At 42.9% G+C, this 19,830-nt stretch overlaps 1 protein-coding gene across 3 annotated transcripts in view; it reads right to left on the bottom strand.

The window, feature by feature from the left end:
* The window catches only part of GNE (glucosamine (UDP-N-acetyl)-2-epimerase/N-acetylmannosamine kinase), a 69,530-nt gene that overhangs the window by 25,949 nt on the left and 23,751 nt on the right, over positions 1–19,830 (bottom strand). The window contains exon 2 of one of the 3 annotated variants that reach the window (XM_089670883.1): positions 12,460–12,584. The exons of the other annotated variants lie outside the window; for them this stretch is intronic. The gene's annotated coding sequence lies outside the window, so the exon portion shown is untranslated. The remainder of the gene's footprint in view (positions 1–12,459; positions 12,585–19,830) is intronic. 3 annotated transcript variants of the gene reach the window in all.

The raw sequence follows: 19,830 nt of genomic DNA, 5'->3' as shown, positions 1-19,830 counted from the left end.
GGTGCATACGTATTGTGCCAACATTTGTTCTGTTTTTCAGAAAAAACAAAACAAAAACCCAGCATGTTGGATCAGGCACTTTTGACTGCAGCACGTTAAATCATTTGTCACAGCAGGCACACTAGTGATATAAAAACAAATGATCTGACAATCAACAAGAATTTGTGTTAGGTTTTTCATCTAGGACTTGCTTAATAAAATCCATTTTTGTGAAGGTTCTAAAGAGATAATTTATGGAGTGAAAAAGTCTAAAATTCATCAGCCCATGACCAATTAGAATAGTTCCATTACTTACCAAGGAAACTAAAATCCAAAACAACTGCTATGCACTTTGTACTCGCAGTTGCCAAAAAGTCTGAACTAACCTTTAACTAAGAATGCTCACAGATATTAAAGGAGTGGAGACCCACAGGCACAATCCGTCCTCTGGCATCTCTTTTTTATTTACTTTAAAAAGGTGAGCGCAAAAATACAAAAACTTGGCGCATTAATGTTCATTCCTATACACAGATTACGGGAACAATGGAGGCAGCTGTAGTTAGAGCTGCATAGATTGCATAGATCTGCAGGCAACAGCAACAAGTATCAGAATAGACCTAACTTGATGACCAGTGAACATACACTAAATGTACCAAAAGTATTGGGCCAGCCCTCCAAATCATTGGATTCAGGTGTTCCAATCACCTCCATGGCCACAGGTGTAGAAAATCACGCACCTAGGCATGCAGACTGCTTCTACAAACATTTGTGAAAGAATGGGTCACTTAGGAGCTCAGTGAATTCAAGAATGGTACTGTGATAGGTTGCCATCTGTACAATAAGTCCATTCATGAAATTTCCTAATAAATATTCCACGGTCAACGGTTAGTGGTATTATAACAAAGCGGAAGCAACTGGGAACAACAGTAACTCAGCCATGAAGTGGTAGGCCACATAAAGTGACAGAGCGGGGGTCAGCGGGGTCTGAGCAGCTGCATCCTAGCCATATATCACCAAGTGCAATGCAAAGAGTCGGATGCAGCGGTGTAAAGCACGCCACCACTGGACCCTACAGCAGTGGAGACGTGTTCTCTGGAGTCACAAATCACACTTCTCTGTCTGGCAATCCGATGGATATGTCTGGGTTTGGCGGTTGCTAGGAGAACGGTACTTGCCCGACTGCATTGTGCCAAGTGTAAAGTTTGGAGGAGGAGGGATTATGGTGTGGGGTTGTTTTCCAGGGGTTGGGCTTGGCCCCTTAGTTCCAGTGAAGGAAACTCTTAAGGTGTCAGCATACCAAGACATTTTCAACATTTTCATGCTCCCAACTTTGTGGGAACAGTTTGGGGATGGCCCCTTCCTGGTCCAACATGACTGCACACCAGTGCACAAAGCAAGGTCCATAAAGACATGGATGAGCGAGTTTGGGGTGGAGGAACTTGACTGGCCTGCACAGAGTCCTGACTTCAACCTGACAGAACACCTTTGGGATGAATTAGAGTGGAGACTACAAGTTGGGCCTTTTCATCTGACATCAGTGACTTCACAAACGCACTTCTGGAAGAATGGTCAAACATTCCCATAGACACACTCCTAAACCTTGTGGACAGCCTTCCCAGAAGAGTTGAAGCTGTTATAGCTGCAAAGGGCGGGCCTACTCAGTATTGAACCCTACGGACTAAGACTGGGATGTCATTAACGTTCATCTGCGTGTAAAGGCAGGCATCTCAATACTTTTGGCAATATACTGTGTTTCATAAACCATAAATACGAGATCTCTTTTCAACCCAGCATAGAGATCGTTAGTGGATTGATTGTAAGCTCTAATGAGCAGGGCCCTCTCGATCCTCCTGTGTTCATTTGTATTTTAAGTGTACTGCCTGCACTAATGCTGTAAAGTGCTGTGTAAACTGTTGGCGCTATATCAATCCTGTATAACAACAATTGGCAGATTATGTCAAATAAATCCTTGTTAGACATAATTTGCAACATTTTACATCACCATATCTTTTGTATTACGCAATTTCTCTTACTGACACCACCGACAGCACAAATTCTCCTACTGGACACCTTTTTCACAGACATCAGTGGTGGGGTACTATCCTTTTCACTGACACCAATTATGGTAATGCTATATCTCCCACTGACACCAACAATTGGGTGCTTTTCTTCTCATTGACACCAAAAATTGGGCACAATTCCTTCCTCTGACACCACTGTTGTGGCACTATTACTTCCATGGACACTAATGATGGTACATCATTCCTTTTACCAACACCAACAATGGGCATTATTCCTTCTCCCACTAGCCACTCATTTTTTAACTCACTGACCACTGTTGCCGGGGCATTTTTCACTCCCACTGACCACTGTTGCCTGGGCATTTTTTTTTTCTTTTTTAATTCCACAGGTCACAGTCTGCTGGCCACCTCTTAATTCTGAAGGACAGTAAACTGGCCTTTAATTTAGAAAGTCTAAAGAACCCTACTCTTGAAGGATTGCATATTGATAGGATGACTAAAATTAAGACATGCAACTTTGCCTGATCAAAAGAGGTTTTTCAGGACCCTAGAAAGAGATACACGATAAAATTACCGGTTTGCAGCCATAGGTACCACACACTTCCTAGGGCTTTACTAACCTAGCAACTCAATATAAGAACTTAGCAGTTGTCAAAAATCTCTCTGTTCAATTTCTCCAAAGATTTATAACTGGTTAAAATGCTTGACTCGGTAGTTAAAATGCGCGTTTGACATGAATACTAGCAGGAACACTGGATAATAGGCATAATTACTAAAGCTAGCTAAAAGGCTGTAAAAAGACAAAATAGCTGAGCAACAGAGTTTCAAGACAGACCTTTCACTGACTATAGTGATCCTAGCAACAAAAATGTTTCCAGTGATTCAGTAGCAAAATTGCAATGTAATGTAAAAGGTGCACCAAGGTTTACAAGCTTAATACTCCAACTGTATAAACTTTAGTCTTAAAAAAAGGAATAATGACAATATACTGTGATTAGATTATGCACTTTAGGTGAGATTCATGATTAAACAGTAAATGCATTTTAGCAGGCAGTGTGGATGGCTTGTGGAAGTTATTATAAATTATTTTATACAAAATCTTTTTCAAAAGAAATGCACTGCCACTGGCTGTTGAGGGGACTGGCAATGCAGACCGGAAGATTAGGGCATTGCTCAAACATCCTACCATACTTTTTGCACAACAAAATTCTTTTTGCACTGCTTACCAATTAACCTTGTATGTTTCAATAGCATGCACTCAATATTGACAGATGATTATTCATAGGTATTCTGACATTCCATTGTCGGTCATGGAACAACTATCCAGCCAATCTACCTATATACATATGGCATGGCCAGGTTACAATACTGAGATCAGCAGATCACAAAACTTTCCTGCTAAATATTTAACAAAACCCAGCCTCTCAACCAGGGTGCCGCCAGAGATCTTCAGGGGTACTGTGGATAGAATGGCTGTCACTTGGGCCCGACCTCCCGATCCCCAGATGCACTGGGAGCCGTCACACCCTTCAGCAAAGTGAAGGGGAGTGTCTTCTGTGCTCTCTGCTTCCCCCTAGAGTGCAGTACCAGGCTGTGTGACAGAAGCTAAGGTACTGTAACTTTTCATAATGCTGTATACATGTGCCTGTATGTGTAGATGTATGTGTGTACATGTGTACACGTATGTGTATACATGTGTGTATTTGTGTACACGTACGTGTGTGTGTTCATGTTTATTTGTTTTTATGTGTATGTATTTTCCTTTAAATCTCAACACCCTACTGCCCTTTCAGAACTGCTTCTTTTAGGACTTGTTTGTAATAGCAGCAAGGACTTCTGTTCCTCTGAAAAGCAATCCATGCTCAGATCACTTTTCAGAGGCATTTGATAGGTGGTAAAGAGGCAATATGTTGCCTCCTCACCACCTGGTTTAACCCCATAGAAAACAGCATCAATCACCACACCACATCTGCGTGCAATGTGCACACAGTTGCGGGGTGGTTGTAGTTCAACTCCATTCACCTGGAGGTATACTTACAGCTGCTAAAGGGGGAGCAGTTGGGGGTGGTAAAAACAGCTCAATTGCATGGTTTTACTGCCCTCCAACCTCACAGGTGAACAGGCCCTTGGTTCACATCTGTGTGGCTGTGTGTAGGGCAGCCCATTCATTTCAATGGGCTGCCTTATTCGCAGAAATGCAGGGAAAGTTGTCCCTGACCCTTGTTTTAAAATTGCATTATACCAAAAACATTTGCCAATATATGGGGGTACCCCTAAAGAGAAGATCATTTATCTGCGTGTCAGGAATGAGCGCGATTTCACGTGCGTTCCGTGACACCGTAACGTGAACTGAGTCTTGGACAGGAGTCTCTTGTGACTGAAAATACTTTTCAAGGGCGCCCAGACTGGAAAAAAGGTTGAGAAACACTGGTCTAACGTCATCAAAGAGTAAACAACAAAGTGCAGGCCCATCACGTACACAAACCTGTATACAAAGTGAGCCTGAAGAGACAATGTTTAACAACTTGTCACACTGATCTATCAGTTCTGGAGCAGATGTGAATAGTAACCAATCAGCTTCTAACCTCAGCTTGTTCAAAGTAAGCTGAAAATGAAAGCTGGAAGCTGATTGCCATGCACAGCTGCCTCATTTATGGTCTGTTCCATTCTTAGTAAATTCCCTTCAGTATGTTCATTCTGCATTATAAACCCATCCATTTGCCAATCCCCCCCAAAGTTAAAAGGTAATTCCACTTTCATGGGGAAAAAATAGCAAATTAAAAACAAATCGTGTATATAACTGCAACATAAGTCATATTGTAATTGAATGTTATTAAAAAGTACCTTTTCAATTTGCAGTGCTGTGATTTTCTGTAAAATGCAATGCAATATGGCTACCTGGAGGTGTTCTGTAAACAGATGTTGTACAGAACACCCCCATAAATGTTATTTCCCGCTTGTGTGATTTACTCACTGATTTTCCCAGAAGTCTGCACTAAGATGCAAGTCAGATTTTGGGCATCCCTTGCAGCAAAAATTTCCTTTTTGGTGATTGGGAAACATCTAAATCGGATGCAGACCATGCAGGTGCAGCAGCTGATTGAAGATCATGCAATTGCTCACATTAGATTCATTTGCTACATAGATACAAGGACTCTGTGACAAGTACACAGGGATCCTTGCTGGGAACAGCGGTCCATGTCAACCAAGAGGGCACTATGTGCCTAAGCACCAGCACCTTGGTTACCCCAGGAGATTTGACCCCTTCTAATCCTGCCATTTTCCCATCCCCATAAGAAAACATTGTGTGGTTACTTTAATACTCTCTGCAACCTGTAGTCCCATAAGGAATCATTCTGCTGTGATCTGTAGTTCTGCAACAGCAAATATCTATTCTGTGATCTGTAGTCATACAAAAGGCAATCACTCAATAGAGAGGGATATGGGCACTAGCAGGTACCAAACTGGGGCACTAACCATTCCATGCTGGGGGGGTCCAGCCTTCACCCAGCACGGCAGGCATTGTTACAGCGGTCTTTAACCAATTCAATAACGGGCACTTTCACCCCCTTCCTGCCCAGGCCAATTTTCAGTGCTGTCTCTTTTTGTATGACAACTATGCAGTCATGAACTCCAATGAAATTTTTATAATTTTTTTGAGACAGGTAGAGCTTTATTTTGGTGGAAATCACCACTGGGTTCTTTTTTGCTAAACAAAGAAAAAAGAACATTAAATCAAACCCTTTTTCTTTGTTTCTGTAATCAAATTTTGCAGATAAGTAATGTTTCTTCTTCAGCGATGTGTACTGATGAAGCTGCACTGATGAGGCGGCACTGATATGCTACAGTAATAATCAGGGCACCGATGATCAGTGCCCTGATTAATGGTGTAAATGTCCCAGTCACAGGAAAGCCAGTTGCCAGTTTTTCTTTCCTCAGACAGTGACAGCGCTGAGGAAAGGAAATGCCGATAACCAGCATTTGTTTACATGTGATCAGCTGTGATTGGCTCTTTGCCCTGATTGGTGATGCGTTGTGTCCGACCGACACAGCTCAGGACCATTCGCTGAGCACCAAGAATGCAAGGATGTCATATGACATCCTCCCAGAGCAAGAGCGGTCCCGCCTGGCCATCACTGTACCATAGGCCAGGTGGGAACTGGTTAAGGACTAGACTCCCCAACAAGGGATCACTGCTCTGGACCTGTATAGCACACCAATGGCCTACAAGGCAATATATCATTGTGCAAGTTCCCGCTACATGTTATCTTTGTGTATCCAGTGCAGGATCTGGGTACCAATTCTGAGCGTAGGCAAGCCATAGGACATGTATCTAGAAAAACAGTTTCTTAATTCCAAATGGAACCATTGAGAAGCTAGCTATTTTACATACAGAGACTCCACAGACCAGACCCCCACCTAAGACAACAGCAAAAAAAACCCCAAAAAAACAACCAACCAAAAAAAAAAAAAAACACCCTGAAGCCTTGCCTAGCTGGGAGGGGTTATGTCTAGGAAATTTCCCTTTTTTATGCCAGTGTAAAATTCCCAGAAGGTGGTGGCATAACCATTTTGTAACAGATATAAAGATACCCTGTATCCTGGGATGCAGAACAAAGAAATATTACATTCTTGCTTGGGGGTTTAGATATACTTAAAAATTTTAAATCTGGTTAATGCGTAAAACTACTTTAACTTGAGTGTACTTTAATAGTGTAAATTGATAGAGTATTAGAACGTATAGTTCACGTACAAAACCTGTCTCAGCACATATACTTCTGTAGGGGTCAACATTGTCTTCGTGAAGAAAGCTTGCATTATATAGTAGCATTTCAGTCTATCTACCAACCACAGAGTATATAATATGGCTGTGAATTAAAATACAAATGATATGTTTTAGCAATGAGTGACAAACCTAATCGTTCTAAAGAGAAATGATGGAAATGTGCTTACTTTGCGGCAGTGGGCAAACAAGAACTTGTCACGGTATAACTTTACTATTACCCTACTGTGGAAATGTACAGAAATACTGTCATTTGTTTCAAGTGGCAGCAGTTACATAAAAGTATCAAATGACACAAGGGGAAGGTAACGTAAGGTACATTGGAGGGAATTGATGAGCGTATCTGCAACTGTTCAGAAGAGGTCGCATATCCAAACCTCTGCAGTTCTTCTGCAGACAAATCTCACTTGTGTTGCTCTATTTTCCTCTGTGACATGTCTTTTCTCAGTGTATGAGTTTGCGATGGAATTGCAAATAGAGCATTAAATTAGCATAATAACTGCAGTTTCAGAGCTCTTCTGTGCGACTGAAATATCACCTATTCAGTAGCAAATGTTAGAAGTGCCCTTAGGGATGTTCGATTCCTATCACCTGACACATAAGTTCCGGGAGTTGGGCTGCTAGTTTCTATCTACCTTTAGCCCTGCTGTGGGCAAGCAGCAGGCTGACCTGTCAGGTGGAAGCATTTGGGCGGCAGCACTGCCGTCTGATTGCTTCCACACAGTGACAGCCTCTCCCCCACTCTCCGTGAGGTCTCCCAGGCTTCGCTTGCCCATCTAGGAGCCCGGGACCTGCTCACTGCCGTCAGCTAGAGGGGAGGGAGGAGAGAGGACACGTCTGCTCCCCTTCTTGCCCTGACCCAGAAATGACGTTATGATGTCACTTCTGGGTCCCTGTTTAGAGATTCCTGGCCATGAAAAGCCGTGCACCGCATTACATTCAGTGGAGCACAGGGGAGACATGCAGGGTCTTTTAGACCCTGGATGCCTCAAAGAGAACCTGTTACCAAAAAATTATCACATAGGGGACAAAGTCCCCTATGTGTTGAAAGAAAAAAAAAAAATTTTTATTTTTTTTTTTAAAAATTGTAAAAAATGAAAGTTACACCCCAGCACATACTACAAAAATTGTAAAAAATGAAAGTTACACCCCAGCACATACTACAAAAAAAAAAAAATATTGATACCTCCCCACACGTACAAAGGTAAAAGCACACACTGGGGCGCCTACACATGAAAATGTCAGTTGTGATACACGTCACATATTGCCGCGCACGCCAGAATGAAAGCAATAATTCTAGCACCAGACCTCCTCTGTAACGCTAAATTGATGACCTATAAAGGAGCTTTAAAAGCGTCACCTATAAAAAAAATATAGAGTACTGAAGTTCGTCGCGATTTCATGAGCGTGCACAAATGTAAGGTTTGAAATGTTGGATATCTAGTTACTCGCTGCAACCTCATCTTTTAGGTGTTACAAAAAATAGGGTAATTTATTGTTTTCTTGTGCCCTAAAATTAACTTACTTGTATTTTTTACTGAAATTATGTGGTGATATCATGCGACATAAAAAATTGGAACTACCACTATTTTATTCTCTCAGGTCTGTTTTCAGAAAATATATAATGTTAGGGGGTTTTATAATTTTCAGGCCTAAAATGAATTTTAAACTTGTGCAAAAACGGCTCTGGCAGCAAAAGGGATAAAGGATAATCCCTGACCCACCCTTTCCTGAGGAGCAGCCAATCGGTGCTCCTTACACTGAAAGGTCTCTCCCCTCCCTGCTAGTCCCCGGGTGCGGTGCTGGAGAGAGGCTGGGAGGGAAGGAAGAGAAAGAGCGCAATTTTAAAAATATTTAAACATGTAAGTCGCCATAAAGCCTCTTTTGTTTTTAAAAGCCCCAGACATTCCTAATATCACCTGCAATTTAAATACAGTTTTGGTTAAAATGTATTTATTTATTTTTTTATCTGGACAAGTAGATTGTCATGAGGGACAAATAGATTTTTTTTTAAAAATTTCAACACCCGTCTTGTGTACTTCCTAATGTAATAGAAATTAAAGTGATAATAAAGGCTCAAATTAAAAAAAAAACAAACATATACTTACCTGCTCTGTGTAATGGTTTTGCACAGATCGACCCTGATCCTCTTCTTCTCAGGTCCTCCGACACTCCTAACCCCTCCTTCCTGCTCAGTGCCCCTATAACAAGTCGCTTGCTATAGGTACACTGGTACATGTTGGCTCCCGTGCTGGCTGTGTGTGTCTAGACAGAGCGCGGTTCAGCCCCACCACTGCTATTTCTCGACTGGCTGTGATTGACAATGGGAGAGAGAGACCTGGAAGAGCTGAGGTTCCCATGCACTGCTCTGGATCAAAATGGGGCTGTGGATGGAGCAAAACACAAAAGGTATTTCACCTTCATGCATAGAATGCATGAAGGTAAAAAGCCTTCAAACCCAATTTAATTGAAAAGGTAAAGTAAATAAAGTAAAGCTAAATGTAATTTTACAGTATATCATATTAGCAATTAGCTGACCTCTTCTGGCCAACTGACAACATGGACTTCAGCCACGTTCTCCCCTTAGTCAAGCTTCTCCTCTCATCCCTGACACAGCTGCAAAATCTGAGAACTCAATTTGCTACACCTTTACAAATCTCACACAGAGAGAGAGAGATTAAAAGAAAGGATATTATAGCTACTGGGGATGGGCATAAAGATAATCTACTGCTTTGTCTTTTTATATCCTCCCTATGTGTACAGGAGCTATGTTTGACATATTCAAATGGGTACACTATTCATGTGAATACACTCTGGATTTTATTTTTCCGAAATCATACTTACCTAGGTGGGTGCAGTATCAATTCGATGCTGCATCTAACCCCAGCTGGCTCCAAGGGTGCAAAATGAAAGCTCAAACACCACTAGTCACTTAGTTCTCCCTGACGCTCTGAACGGAGCTCGGTGACTGTCAGTCACTGCTGTCTGCCATGCCCCTCCAGCACTCACTAGAGCCCTGGGCTGTAGCAGCTGGCTCAGGCTCTCAGCAGCTCACTGACAGGCTAAGCTAGGTGCCCATCCAGGCTCCTGGGTGGATACCAACCATATGGTCATGATCCTTCCCCAGCCTGGACTGGCTCTGTGATGTCGGCTGATAGCGAGCTTTATTGGATGATAACGGGTCACAGGAGTGCAGAATGAACTGCACTCCTGTGATCCACAGAAGTACAGCCAAATCAGCATTGGCTGTACTTCTCCTTTATGTCAACAAACATTGCACATGCTTCAAAGTGGAAGCTTCTCATCACTTAGTATAAGAAAAACTGCTTCCACTTACCACTTGCCACTTACTTGTGTTGAACATAGCTGCCAAGTCAGTCCACTCTGCAAGTGCACAGATAAAATGCCGAGCTGAACATGCTGTGCCTAATGAGACTGGACTTCTGTTTCATATTGCATCAGTGACCCATAATAAACATGACGATCGGAAAAGTCGGCCAAACGTGCAGTTGAAGAGAGTAGAAGGCAAGTCAGAACTGCTTACCTGCAAATTAATCAAAGCCAGCGACACAGAAAGCACTTACATCACTGGGTAAGCCAGTAACTCCAGTTTTAAGGACAGGTCAGTAAGGGCAGGCTCATAGTTTGTCTCATGACAGATTTCCTTTCACACAAGCCATGCAGTAAACAGCATATGAAGATTTTCAACCATGTTTCCTTTAATAGCATGTTCAATAAAAAAAAAACATACAAACAAGATGGAAATATGTAGATTTAGTGTGATACAATGCTTTTCTGACCTTCAGATTTTTTTTTTTAAGCACAGTTTTGTGTTTACTGTATCTAGACCGCAGCATTCCTGAGATTCCTTTCCCGGAATATGGATTCAGTCCTTAGGGCCCTTTCAGATGTGGAACTCTGTGTTCCGATCAGCAGGGGATTCGCACAGTTCTCCTGCTGATCAGAGCAGAGCTGACAGATCCTTGTCCACTCTGTTTCTGCAGAGCAGACACAGACAGACCCCACTTTGCTCTATGGGTGGCCAGGAGTAAACGGACTCGGTTGTCCATTTATACCTGGCTGTCTCCTATCTGATCCGCCCAAATGGAAGAGAATGCAGTCCTCCTCCATTTTTTTCCTAGAGGACCTGATCGGACCCAGAGGTAGGCAGGTGTAAACGGGCACCCAACAGTCAATAGGAATGTGTGGACTATCTAGTTAGTCCTGAAAAACTGACAGGAAGACCCGATTGGATCGTCCGTGTGAATGGACCCTTAAAGAGTACCTCCACTTATGTTGCAAAAAAAAAAAAAAAAAGTGCATCCGATTTCGGTCTAGAATTTTAATTTCAGTGCACCACTAGTTTTAACCACTACAAAAGATCAAATGTTTCAGTCCTCGTTTAGACTTGCAGTTGGAGGGCAGCAAAAATGATGGTGATCGAGCCACATTTTTGCCACCTGCCAACTGCACCCTTGAGCTTAAACTGTTACTAAACCCACAACAGTAAAATCAGTCTGTATATGCAGTAAAGCATGCTTGTTATACTCACTGTGGAACCTAAGGGGTTAATCCTCTGCATTGTGTAAAAAGGCTGTTTGATCCTGTCTTCTCTGCCCCTCCTCTTGTTCAAATGTCGTCCATGCTGATAAGACAGACTAAACCCGCAGCCCTTCTGCACATGCTCAGGTTAGTGTGTATTGCTAGACAGGTTTTGTTTTTTTTTCTTGGGAGGGTGCATGTGATCAGCACAGGGCTAATCAGCACTGTTCAGAAAGAGGTCAGGGGTTCTGCATCCTCCTAGAGCAGAAAGAAAACTCCTTCTACAAGCTTTAACCAGTGCTCATCTGAAGTCACAAGACTGCTCTAACTGCTGATGAGAAAAGGTATTTAGCAGTTTATATTTACTAAAATAATTGCATTTCCATGTTCTGTGTACTATGTGAAATCAGATATAGTGAATGCAGGGTCCTGGGTTTAGTAACACTTTAAGCTGCAATAGGCTGCGGCAAAGTTGACCTGACATGTATCACTTGGCAGCTTGCAGCCACACGTGCAAGTCAAAGAGGAAAAGACGCAAATGTGTGCAATGCACACGGTTGTGGTGCGATTGTCTGCAAAACAAGGGTTAAACCGGGCGATGAGGAGGCGTATCATCAACAGCAAGGATGTTTAGAAAACAGGAAGGGGCAGAGCTAGGCTGTATTTTTACAGCAAACGTTGAGGAATAATTGTAGTTTTCCCTTCCTACATCTTTGGATCTACTGATCATTTTGACATGTGGTCCTATGTGTTTTATCACGTTTGAAATCCCCAGGGCTTGCACTAGTTTAAACATTCACTGCAGAACATTCTCATTAAGTGCAACGCACACCATTTTCCTGTTTTATTTCTCCAGGGTGGGTATTGTAATAAATATAGAATTATTATTCTTTTGCTATATCAGATCAAGTAATTGGTTTTAAATGTGACCGCTTCAAAATTGGTGACATGATTTAAAACGCCTGCATCTCCTTAACCACACTTTATATGCTAACCACAAAAAAGCACTAAATGTGGAAATGAAAGCGACTAATTGTTTTTTTAACCATTGGTAAAGGCAATTTTGTTTGTTCTGGACTGAGTAAGGAAGGGTTAGAGCAGTTTTGACACATGGGAACCAGTTGGGGAACTTACTTATCCTAGTCCAAGTTGTGACTTTCAAAAAGATTATACTTGTTCTGAATTTCTGGAGGTAGTGCTAGTAGATTAGCTGCTGCAAATCCTGAAAGCTAGAATAAAACCTTGTGAACACTGCCTGCCTGAAAAGAAGAAAAAAAGTAAATACATAAATGTCCTGTTGCCAGTGAAACTAATTTAAATGTTATCCAAGACCATGATCAAAAATTCATATACTGCAGCTTAACAGTTCTTGGAAGTGGAAGCTGCATGAGCTTTTCCTTTATTTTCACCCGGTGATCTGTCAGTAATGAAATTTGTGTTCTAGGTAGATGAAGCTCACTCAATGTACAATATTTATAAAGGAGTTACCCTAAACCCAGTACACATGGGTTTCTGCCAAACCGGCCAACTTTCAGTCTGTGTGTATAGCTGTTTGTTCAACAGAAGACAGTCTAGGGACTGGCTTCTGCTGAACAGGCATGCTGGAAAACCCAACATTTGTCCAGCCCCTTGTCAGAATAGTGTCTCAGCGGAAGAGATCCCCACATCACGCATCGCTTGTGTTGATGCAGGGATCTGTCAGTTATTTTTGTGTTCAACCAAAAACACCTGTATAAGTATGTACCAAGCTTAAGACAGAAAGTCTGTTTTGGCTACAGAAATTCCTTTTCATAATCTTCATAACGTAGAGGAGGAGTTCTGTAATTAACAGAAGAAAACTGGAAAAGCTGATGTTTCATCCATCAGTTCAGTACACAGGAAGTAACAAAAACATTGGATTTCTGGCAGGTAGTTTTCTGTAAACTGAAATATATAAAATGTTTGTTGTTAAGTTTAAATGTAAAAGTTGTACTTCAAAGAGCTAAAGCTTGCTAAAGTGTGTAAGAAGCTTGGTTCATTCTGCTGGCTCGTATGTCGCTACCATATCTTGTAATGACATGGGGCCCAGTGTAGGAAACAGCAGTGTGTGGAGCAGCGGTCCCTAAACTGTGGCCCTTTGCTTACCTTTATCTGGCCCTTGAGAACTGCTTCTCCCACTAATATGAGGCTCTAATCCTTCTGCTGTCACCAACAATGAAACACCATTCCTCCCACTGACACCAACATTGGGGCACTATTTCTTCTGCAGACACCAATGATGAGGCACTATTCCTTCCACTGACACCAATGATGAGGCACTATTCCTTCCACTGACACCAATGATGGGGCACTATTCCTTCCACTGACACCAATGATGAGGCACTATTCCTTCCACTGACACCAATGATGGGGTACTATTCCTCCTCCTACTGGCCACAGGTGCTATGTAATTTTTACTCCCACTGATCACCAAGCCCAAGACATGGTCTACTCCCACTAATGCTGGAGTATTTTCTACTCTTGTTGGCTACAGTCTGCCCCTCTATAATCTAAAGAACAGTAAACTGGCCCTTTGTTTAGTGAAGCAAAGACTGATGGCAAATCATCAAAGAAGAACTATAGCTTGCAAGAAAAAATAAAAATAAAACACTAGCAGGTAAGCTTTTAAGGCTTCTTTACATATGTTGATGTTGCGTCCTCACTGTGTTAACCACTGCAAGCCCACCATGTCACAACTGCTTGCATTACACACAGAAGCAGAACGGCTCTGATATGCCCCCAATCAATGTCTTAAGCTACTGCCTGCTGAATGTGGCCCGTGTTATAAAATGTTGATGCACTGCGGCAGCGTGTACTAACATGTCTGATGCCAGTGTTAATGTCTGGCTTGGTAGATGGTAAAACCATGGATCGGCCGCCTTTTTTTACTTCCCGTGTGCAAACAAGGCCTTACTGCAGGGAACTATGTATCTTCTGCAATAAAAGCTTTTTACCTGTGCAACTCATTGCACAATCTCAGAATCCTTGGGTGTCAGGATGAAGTAAAGCACATTTTCACATTCCCCCTAATTTTTTTTAAACCCCCGCTTACCTGGTCGTGCATTCTGCACAATATACTTGAGGTGATTGTAGCCGTATTAGTGCATTTGCAACAGAAACAATTGAGTACTGTCCGTGATACTTTTTTTTTATTTGCTCTAACATACAATTTTGAGGACAAGCTTTCGGGGTATGTCCCCTTCTTCAAGGTCCAAAAGCAGTACTGTTACAAATCAAAGTTTAAGCAGAATGTTAGAAGGGATGAAAAAAAAAAAAAAAAAGGCTACAGATAAGATACAGCAAAAGGAGGGGGGGGGATACTACACTCACATAGAGGGGGTCAAGCTAGATAATAGTCATAAAATTGTTGGATAATGAGTGAGGAATCCCATGTCCAAGTTAAGGCTGTTATCTCTTGTGTCAAATAGAATTATCATTCTTAGTTCAAATGTTTTTCTTTCCTGAATGGATTTGAATTTTCCTTTCAGAACTGAAACATTGAGGTCTCCCATTGTGTGGTCTGGTTGTGTGAAATGGTGTCCCACAGGTGTGCAAAGGTCATCTTCTTTATGTTCCTTGATGGTATGTCTGTGCAAATTCATCCTTGTTTGCAACTTCTGTCCTGTTTCGCCAACATAAGATCCTTTGTTACATTTTCTGCACTGGATAAGGTACACAACATTACTGGAGGTGCAGCTGTATGATCCGAAGATATTGAAGATCCCTTTTGATTGTCTGACACTTTTTGATGTATTGATTTGGTTGCACAGCTTGCAGCGTTTCTTATTGCAGGGTTTGCTTCCATTATTTGTGACATCATAATCAGAAGGAAGTTTCCTACTGATTAGTTTATTTCTGAGGTTGGGGGGTTGTCTGAACCCAATACTGGCCTTCAGACAACCCCCCAACCTCAGAAATAAACTAATGAGTAGGAAACTTCCTTCTGATTATGATGTCACAAATAATGGAAGCAAACCCTGCAATAAGAAAGGCTGCAAGCTGTGCAACCAAATCAATACATCAAAAAGTGTCAGACACTCAAAAGGGATCTTTAATATCTCCAGATCATACAGCTGCACCTCCAGTAATGTGGTGTACTTTATGCAGTGCAGAAAATGCAGCAAAGGATCTTATATTGGCGAAACAGGACAGAAGTTGCAAACAAGGATGAATTTGCACAGACATACCATCAAGGAACATAAAGAAGATGACCTCTGCACACCTGTAGGACACCATTTCACACAACCAGACCACAATATGGAAGACCTCAATGTTTTAGTTCTGAAAGGAAAATTCAAATCCATTCAGGAAAGAAAAACTTTGGAACTAAGAATGATAATTCTATTTGACACAAGAGATAACAGCCTTAACTTGGACATGGGATTCCTCACTCATTATCCAACAATTTTATGACTATTACCTAGCTTGACCCCCTCTATGTGAGTGTAGTATCCCCCCCCCCCTCCCCCTCCTTTTGCTGTTTCTTATCTGTAGCCTTTTTTTTTTTTATCCCTTCTAACATTCTGCTTAAACTTTGTGATTTGTAATAGTACTGCTTGGACTTTGAAGAAGGGGACACACCCCGAAAGCTTGTCCTCAAAATTGTATGTTAGTGCAAATAAAAAAAAAAGTATCACGGACAGTACTCAATTGTTTCTGCACAATTTAGAAACTCACCTACCCAGCGGATACAGCATTGTCCAGTTGAGATTCTCTTCTTGCAGGGCTTGGTCGCCATGTTTTGGTGTGACATCGAGAAGCTACTGTTCTACCTGGCACACCCCCTTCTCTTTTACTGAGAGGCCATGCCTCCTGGGACATGTGACGTACGTATCCCAGGAGGCAAACGGCGGACTGTGCACATTACTCATTTAGGCAAGTGATGTGCAGAGCAGGTAAATAAGGACAATAAAATAGAAAAAAAAAAAGAGCACTGATCATGTAGAGGACCAGAGGAGGGGGTGGAGAAGAGGGATAATTATTTTGAGGGTGCATGCATGCGTGGGATTTACATCACCCCGGGCTCGGCAAAGTTGCCAAACTCTGAAGAAGGCAGAGCAAAGATGGAAATGCTTATGACAATGGTGCACATAGACACTGCATTGCTGCAAAGGCGGCTTTGGCAGGTACAGCAGGCTTGGTCCTGACCCCATTCACACCACTGCATTGTGATAATACACTACTGCAATGCATGTTAAAGGCACCTCCAAAACACATTTGCACAATGCAATGTGTCCATTGCAATAAAAAGCAACTTGCCTAATTTTCACATATGCTGCTGAATGTTTCAGCCTATTCATTTTAAAAGTAACGTTCTTTAAGAAAATAAATAAATAAATGTGCATGTTTTTGCAGGAAAAAAAAAATGTGCATCTGTTATTTATTTCCCACAGGAGCCTGCAAAGCATCAATGGATCATGGGTACAATGTCAGACTCCAGCACACTCACCTTCCAGCTCTCTGGCTGTACCTCGGTTAGAAAGCTGGAAGATGATTCAGTGGACTACAAGTGTAAAGTACAAGTTTGTCTGACAGGGTGGAAGATGGGACTTGTAGTGTATTCATTCACAGGCCTTAAATCTTCACTGATTTTAAACATGATGGCGTCTGCGGAGGGGAGAGAAACCCCCTCCTGCTTTCATGGTAGGTGGATGAGGGGGCTTTCAAAGATATTACAAGCTAAATACAGGTGTAACATGTTTTAAAAGGTGAACTTAGCCTTTTAAATTGTCTGTTTAACACAACACGTATCTGCTGTGATGCGTTAACGCATTTCTTTTGCAAATTATTGTTCTTTGTATTAAAGTGGAGTACTAGCCGTTTTTGTGTTTATTAAAAGTCAGCAGCTACAAAAACTGCAGCTGCTGACTTTTAATAAACGCAGACTCACCTGTCCTAGGATCCATCGATGTACTCACCCACACCATACCTTCTCCCCCTTTCCTCCCCATGGCACCGGCATCTCAACTGTGGGCACCTGGCTGTGACAGCTTGTGGCTTCAGGAGGTAGACAAGCGGAGCTTGGGGAGGATTTTGGGTTGAACGCCGCTCTTTTCCTGTCAAAGCAACGTAAACATTTGCCAGCACACCACAGGTCATTAAAGTCTGGACTTTTTTGTTTAATTGAAGAGAAATCACATCCTAGCAAAGAAGAATAAAATTTCAGAGCTGAGCAGGACCCCTTCATTAAAGCATGTGATCATCACATGATTGGCGCAGGCCCCTTCATCAGGCATGTGATCATCACATGATTGGCGCAGGCCCCTTCATCAGGCATGTGATCATCACATGATTGACGCAGGCCCCTTCATCAGGCATGTGATCATCACATGATTGACGCAGGCCCCTTCATCAGGCATGTGATCATCACATGATTGACGCAGGCCCCTTCATCAGGCATGTGATCATCACATGCTTGACGCAGGCCCCTTCATCAGGCATGTGATCATCACATGCTTGACGCAGGCCCCTTCATCAGGCATGTGATCATCACATGCTTGACGCAGGACGCCTTCATCAAGCATGTGATCACATGCTTGACGCAGGCCCCTTCATCAGGCATGTGATCATCACATGCTTGACGCAGGACCCTTCATCAAGCATGTGATCATCACATGCTTGACGCAGGACCCTTCATCAAGCATGTGATCATCACATGATTGGAGCAGGCCCCCTTCATCAGGCATGTGATCATCACGATTGGCGCAGATCCCGTCATCAGGCATGTGATCATCACATGCTTGACGAAGGGGTCCTGCGCGACTCTGAAAAGTTGCTCTTCTTTTCTGTGATCTGATCGGTCTTCCATAAAAGACACGTTCGGACTTTCTATGAAGACCCATGGTGTGCTGGAAAAGAGCTATGCTGTTCTCTGCATTCTCCAGTTTCCAGCCGGTGGATGATGTAGCACCAATCACTTTAAGAGCCTATTCCAGGAATGTTTGCAATGGGAATATTAACAATTATTTCAGGCAACACAATGCACCATGCACAACAGTACCTTACCATGCGTTGTGGTGCTGATGATGCTTTAGTGCACTGGGGTGCCATTCAAAATGGCCCCAGAGGAAAGATATGTGAAGCCGGCCTTGTCACAGGGACAGCATGGCTCCATACAACTTTAAACCTAGGTTCACACCTAAGCGGCTCTATGAGCTGCATTTGCGTAGACAAGGCAGCCCATTTGTTTGAATAGGCTGCTGTGCCTGGGTCCAGCACCTTTTTTCAAAACGCAGCCGCAGAAAATCTGCAAGGTACTTTTGCACCATACGATTTCCTGCAACCAGAAACGAGCTGCGTTTTCAGATGCGTCGGGGTGCCGTCAACAAGGAATGGCAGCCCTGCACGTCTGTAAACGAGCAGTGTGGTTTGGCTGTGGGGAACAGATGGGATTTACATGCTGTCCCACACAGGCACAAGTGCAAACCTTGCCTAATGTTCACATATGGCGATTTGGGGGCATGGATGGAATCGTATTCATTTTTAACGGCAACTGAAATGTGGTGTAGTTCGACGATTTATTGCATGGTAATCTGCATTGCATGAAGATTGTCACCTAAAAGAAGTTCCTGCTCCTTTTTTGGGTGACAAGCTTTGTGCGATTCTGTTGCGTGACAGTCACAGCAAAACGGCACGAATGGCAAACAGGTGTGCTGCGTTTTGCCATGACTGCAGTGTGATTTCAAATCGCGAACCCAGACTGCCACATGTGAAAGTGGCCCTAGAGTTTATTTAGAACAGGGGGTCTCCAAACTTTCTAAACAAGGGTCAGTTTACTGTCCTTCAGACTTTAGGGGGGACAGTCTGTGGCCATTGGGAGTTGAAATTGTCCTGTTGTCAGTAGGAGTAATCAATGCATCTTTGGGGAAGGAATAGTGCCCCATTGCTAGTGTCAGTGCGAGGAATAATTCCCTATAGTTGGTGTCAGTTTGAGTGCCTCATCATTGGTGTCAGTGGGAGGTATAGTGCCCTGTTGTTGGTGTCAGTGGGAGAAATAGGGCCCTATTGCTGATGTCAGTAGCAGGAATTATGCGTGTCAGTGGGCCCTATTGCTGATGTCAGTTGCAGGAATTATGCCCCATTGTTGGTGTCAGTGGGCCCTATTGCTGATGTCAGTAGCAGGAATTATGCCCCATTGTTGGTGTCAGTGGGCCCTATTGCTGATGTCAGTAGCAGGAATTATGCGTGTCAGTAGGCCCTATTGCTGATGTCAGTAGCAGGAATTGTGCCCCATTGTTGGTGCCAGTGGGCCCTACTGCTAATGTCAGTAGCAGGAATTGTGCCCCATTGTTGGTGCCAGTGGGCCCTACTGCTGATGTCAGTAGCAGGAATTGTGCCCCATTGTTGGTGCCAGTGGGCCATACTGCTGATGTCAGTAGCAGGAATTATGCCCCACTGTTGGTGCCAGTGGGCCCTACTGCTGATGTCAGTAGCAGGAATTATGCCCCACTGTTGGTGCCAGTGGGCCCTACTGCTGATGTCAGTAGC

Source organism: Staurois parvus, unplaced genomic scaffold, assembly GCF_062004578.1.
Source record: "Staurois parvus isolate SC_StPar_1 unplaced genomic scaffold, SC_StPar_1.0 ptg000096l, whole genome shotgun sequence".
NCBI classification, from domain to species: Eukaryota; Metazoa; Chordata; class Amphibia; order Anura; family Ranidae; genus Staurois; species Staurois parvus.
This window is presented reverse-complemented; position numbering and strand designations above follow the sequence as displayed.